This window comes from Homarus americanus, unplaced genomic scaffold (genome assembly GCF_018991925.1).
Source record: "Homarus americanus isolate GMGI-L3 unplaced genomic scaffold, GMGI_Hamer_2.0 scaffold33468, whole genome shotgun sequence".
NCBI lineage: Eukaryota > Metazoa > Arthropoda > Malacostraca > Decapoda > Nephropidae > Homarus > Homarus americanus.
The window spans coordinates 9,681,721-9,687,720 of NW_024714177.1; the positions used below are offsets into that span (position 1 = coordinate 9,681,721).

Genomic DNA, 6,000 nt, shown 5'->3' on the forward strand with positions numbered 1-6,000 from the left:
GCACCAGAATTGAACAGCACAATCGGTCAGCTATTCGCTGGAATATAAGATTTGTAATATGACCTCCACTCTTATTACTTACACTTCTAGATATAAAACCTTATACTTGGTTTGCCTTATTTGAACATTAACGCACTGTTTTCTGGGCGTAGGTCCGGACTTCCGATACCCCTAAGTCTCTTTCACATGTCGACTTCTCTAGGTTGATGTTGTTAAGTCTATGAGCCAGTACTGACCACACCGAACTTGGCCTGTAAACACACACAGTTAAAATGTTTATATAGTTGATGAGACAGTAAGAATTGTGTGTAAAGATTATTTGTTTAAAATATTGCTTTACTATGCATCTATGTGAACCACTGGCCACACTAAATAGAATTACGATTTTTCTCTTACCATTTACTAGATCTCTTCGAGAAACAAAATAATATACTTGAATTTAGCGGAGCATTCAAAATAAATGCGATATTCACGATTTATTTGTTGTAATTATAAGAAATTCTAAGTCTCAATTTGATGTTATGGTGACATACAATGTCGCTCGTTCATTCATTTGTGTGTTAGCGCTTTGATGCATGGATGGATGAAAGCCCCAGCTAAGTAGGGCCGAGGCCTGTTAGGTCAGGAAAGATTAGGTTAGTACAAAGACCTAGTTTAGTTTTACTTTTCCCATGAAAAATACTTTTTGTTCCTAGTTTTCTTGGTGTTCTGATGATTCTGATTTATTTTCGGTTAAAATCATCGTTTTCAGCCCCCCCCACATCAGCAAAACACCACATTCCCAACGTGGCCCCTACATTGTTGGGGTGGAAGGGATGTGAACTAAATAACAAAATTATTTGCCCCAAAGATAAATGTCAGAACCATTTAAAACAGCAACAAAATTAACGAAAAATATTTTTCATGTGATAAAAGTGATGGGTGGTTAACGAAAAATGACCCGGAAGGGGAGTTAATACTTCAGTTTTTGGCATATTATTTCATTGGCATAAATTAAGGTAATTATATGGACTAACCTGGGCAAAATTGATTGAAAACAATTATAAAACGCCGGATTTTCATTGTTATATTACAGTGGACACTGTTGTAGTTTGTGGAAATATGTTAAAAACGGATATTTTTAAAATAAACGCTACTTAACATTTGTGGTTATGAGGAACAGACCTAACTAACCAAACCTAACCTTACCTAACTTCCTGGTATATTAAACAGAAAATTACAATGATATGGTGAAATTTGAGGCATTTCTGGACGTGAGATGATATGGCCGCATCGGCACTAAACAGCCCGGCAGGTTGGTCTATATATAACCTAAATGAATAAGCATATGCAGGTAAACTTGGACTTTACTACAGCCAACCTTAAATGAGCAGTTCAATTAGTTGTAACACCCACACACACACACACACACACACACACACATAAACAAACCACTAAATAATCTCTTCTTTCTCACCATTACCTTCTTAGTTTCATCATCTGAGCATATGTAATCTAATACACAAATCAAACTTACTTCACTAACCACACTACAGTAGAATGTGACCACAAATGACCATGTGTTGAGGTATGTTTACACGGCATGAAGTAAACAAAAAGTGTCTAGTGTTGCCAACTCGGGTTTTCAAATGTCGCTAGGCTGGTACCTAAAAGTAGCTAAATGTCGCTAAATCTTCCATGGAAAGTCGCTAGCTATTATTCCCCTTCAGTAATTTGATGCAAATAATATTTTCATAATGCCGACTATAATGGACGGAGTATAAATAAAATGCATTATGTAAAAAATATCATTTTCAGATTTTCTGTGAAATGTGGCAAGAATATTGCATATTATCCCTGAACACTTTGATCTTTTTAACTTGAGTTCACTGCCTGCCTTGCTGTCACTAAAACACTTTACACACTTCACTTAAGTGTTCTACCACAGAATAGAACAATGTTAAGCTACAAACATGGCCAGAGTTCCTCCACTTTTTTGCTTCACCAAGTTTCTTGAATAGGTAAGTCTGTCTTTCTGCACTAAACAGCTCTTCTGCTTTCTTGTGTTTTTTAGTGTTTTATGTTTTCAATGTCGCACAACTTAGCAGACAAAAGTACACTTGCAAAATTTACAAAATCCTTTTTATTATCTCCTGGCACCTCCAGAAGCCAATTTTGTATCTGTCATCTCTGAGCCATTCCTTCTAAATCGCTGCGAATACTGTGGCTTACCCATTTTCTATTGGGACTATGAAGGGTTCAAATTAATAAACAGCATGCAAACAAGCGGAAACTTTCATTGATGGTTTTGGTAAAGCGGGTGAACAGTGTCAGGGCAACTGTATGGAGTCTATGGGTCACCCATGGTGGACGCGGATGAAGTTTGGAACCACGCAGGCTTGATAGAATTAATTCTATAAGATGTTTTGCTAATATTCTTTAAAATTTAGCGTATTAATGAAATTCATATTGCATATCTGACAAAGTAAGTTCCAGGTGCTACAAAGGCGAAGGTAATAAACAAATAAATGACGACACGGCAACATTAGCCATGGACGGGCTGACATGAAGTGATCAGGAAATAGACGTGTCCCTCCTTCTGCATACCACGACCCGTTCAAATGTATTAAACTTTTCTTATTATTTATTGTCCCTGTAACCCCGTTGCATATATTATGGCTCGAAATTAGGAAAACTGAGTTTTCATGGACAGTCAAAAGTATCGAAAGTCGCTAGATTTCTGTGGATATCTCTAGATTTGCGACAAGTCGCAAATCGCTCTAAACTAGAAAAAAAACAAAAAGCTCTAGATCTAGCTACAAAGTCGCTAAGTTGGCCATAGTGAAAGTGTCTTGTGTCTGAGCCTAAAATCATGCCTAAGCCCAACACATGAACCCCGAATAAATATTAGATACATATTGAGTAAATATATTCACACAGGTAGTTTATGCACGAAAAAATATTTGTACAGTTACTGATCACACAATTCGGTGCTTGTATTCAACGTGGCCGTGAATGTTTCATTTGCAAAGCAAAAATCGGAAATTTCTCACGAATGATATATTTGATATGTTGAATCTGCGTACAGAGTTTGGCAAAAGGAAAACCATGGAGTAAATTATGTAAATGGGTGAGTATTAGTGACAGGATTCAGGCGGATCCAGTAATATCAAAGGGAGCGGGGATCCAAGAAGTTGTGGGTGGGGAATATAGCGCGTACACCAAGCCCCCAGATATTCTTTTTTAAATCTGACCAATATCATAGGCGTTTTGAGGACATTTTGAAGCCATGTGCATTTACTTTTACTATACTTTCACTTTTATCCTCTTCACCATTGATCGGCTCGTTAGCCCCAGTTGGCACCAGTTAACATAATAGTGTTGTCATTCAGATTTAACTGTTACCTAGTTCAAGATAGTGTCACGTGCCTGTAGGCTAGGGAACTCGCATAAGCGTGAGGCACATGTGTTCAAGCCTACAGTTCATATAAGCTATTAATAAATTGTTAATTGTACTTATTATATTATTATTGTTCTTAGTTACTTAGGTTAATTGTATATTTATGTATGTTATTAATATGCATCATTGTCTTACTCTGTTAAGTTCAAATCAAGAGAGTATTAATTAATTATATAAAATATCTAGCAACTGTCTAGATCACGTGATATGAGACGCTCCTCCACGTACCCACACCCAATGTGAAAATCCGTGGCATAGGTTAGACGTGTCTATTCGTTCTCTAGCCTTGACCCTTGTCTAGTGCTTTATCCAGCCTTCTGCAATGCCCTAGGGGTATCAGGTATTAGTGACACGTTTAGTTAGGCCTAGGAAGGGATCCTGGTGGTAAGGAATCTCCTGTTTGGTAGGGATAATCATTTTGTAGTGATTGTTGTATATATATATTTCGTATGTCTTGTGTAATATAGTAATGTTAAGTAATATTTGTTTGGTCTAACTCCTTACAGTATATTTTCGCCTTCGCACCACTCTTATTTTATTATACAATTACTTATTCCTTAAATTCATGTTTGCTAATCATTACTCCCTTTAAAACATAAATTGAATTAATTAATTATCTTCCTTATGGATTCACCTATTTCAACTGTTCTTACTTTTCAAGTACATTTAGTAGAGTAGGTTTTTGGTGAGGATAATTATTGCCGTGTTCCCTATTTGTACCTTTATTTGTTAATAACTTGGGGTAGATTCACTCCCCAAGTATAAGGATATTGGGATCGCGACAATAGGAAAAGACAAGGTGCAAATTTTACAAGAGAAATTACAACAGGATGAGGGAAGAGATGAGGGGTATCAACTGGCCTGACTCATTAAGGCACAAGAACACAGAAACTACGCTGAATATCATAACTAGTACTAGGTACCCCTGTACAATAACACCAGAAGCATCTGGCAAGTGTCACAAGTATACTTTTACTTTTACTTTTATCCTCTTCGCCACTGATCGGCTTGTTAGCCGCTTGGGCGATCGGTCACGTGTCTTTTCATTTATATTCTTCACCAAAAGATCGGCTCTGCTAGCCGCCCGGCGATCGGTCACGTCTCTGTCACGCACTGTTGGCAAATACTGGGCATGCACCGGCTCCTGAATGTACCTGAACCCGCTCCAGTGTTGGTCAAGTCTTCTCTTGAAAGAGCTCACACTCGGTGCCGTCACAACACTCTCTGGTAGATTGTTCCAAGAGTTTACAACCTCACTCCGAAAATGTATATACACAGTATAATATTATAAAGGAGCTTACTAAAGCCTAAGGAAGGAAGGATATTCCTTAACACAATCAATGTTATTTACATAATATCTGGCTAGTATGGGAGGATCATCGTGTCTCCGTCAGGGGTCGAGTGGTGGTCCAGCAGGCGTAACGGAAGCGTTGTGTGTGGGGACATCTTAGGAGGTGGATAAGGGTGCGGCTGTCGGGTCTTCTGTATAATGCACAAGAGCGTTGCTCAGGGGATGCAGGGATACCAATCTCCCAAGCAAAGTCATACCCAATGATGATTCGGGCAGCAATCACGTCCCTTTTCCGCGACCCTCTGCCATAGACATACGAGAAGTCAGGAAGTTTATGGAGGACATCGTACCAGGTGGGCGGGGAGTCCAGGGGATGGCTGCTTCCGAGCTTCTGTTTGTGGCGAATTTGGGTCCTGCTGAAAAGTGTTCGAGGAACAACGTAGTTCCGGTGTGGCCTTGTTGCAGCCAGTCTTGGCAAGGCCATCTGCTGCCTCATTCACCAAGATACCGACATGACTGGATATCCATAGGAATGTCACAAGACGGCCTGCATCCTGAAGTGTGGATGTTGAGCCCTCGTATTCGGAGGATGAGGTCCTTATTTTCCCTGATCCAAATGCGATCCTGTCGAGAGCAGACCTGGAATCGCAGCAGACAAGCAAGGCAGAAACCATCGCTTCTTCCTCAGCGAGAAGGGCAGCAAGGAGGGCTATTAGTTCCACCTGAGTGGAGGATGCCCTCAGAAACTCTGAGAGACAGTTTGATAGGCTCAGCATCAGAACGGGAGATCTAGACCCCGGCCCGACCTGTAGCGGGGTCAACAGAACCATCAGTGTAGAGGACGACCCAACCTGGGGACCAGTGGGCGATCCTGGAGAGGTGGTATTTGCAGAGAATAACAGGGTTCACGTGGGATTTCGGGAGCGGTCCGCCGAGGGCAATCACTTCAGGTTGAAAATCCAGCCAGGAGAAGGAGACGAACCAACAGGGGTTCACGGATCTTAGATTGAATATCGTAATGCGTGATTTCTCTCCCACAGTCCAGGGTTCGAATCGCCTCTGGTTTAAATGTGTGTCACGAAGTGTATGTATATTCTGTATGCTGTATTTATATTATGCTATGTATATTATGTATGTGCTCCATTTATGATTATTTATTTAGCCTAGCTAGTAGCGTGTGGCAATGTATTTATCAATGTCCCACATGCTTAATTTTGTTAGCCCGACGTATGGAAGCTGCTAATGTATCACTTGCCATACGTCGTCTATA

The 6,000-nt window shown here is 40.0% G+C and overlaps 1 protein-coding gene across 2 annotated transcripts in view; it reads right to left on the reverse strand.

The window, feature by feature from the left end:
- Positions 1-6,000, reverse strand: part of LOC121878117 (nucleoporin Nup37-like) — a 59,024-nt gene that overhangs the window by 17,213 nt on the left and 35,811 nt on the right. The window lies entirely within an intron of this gene.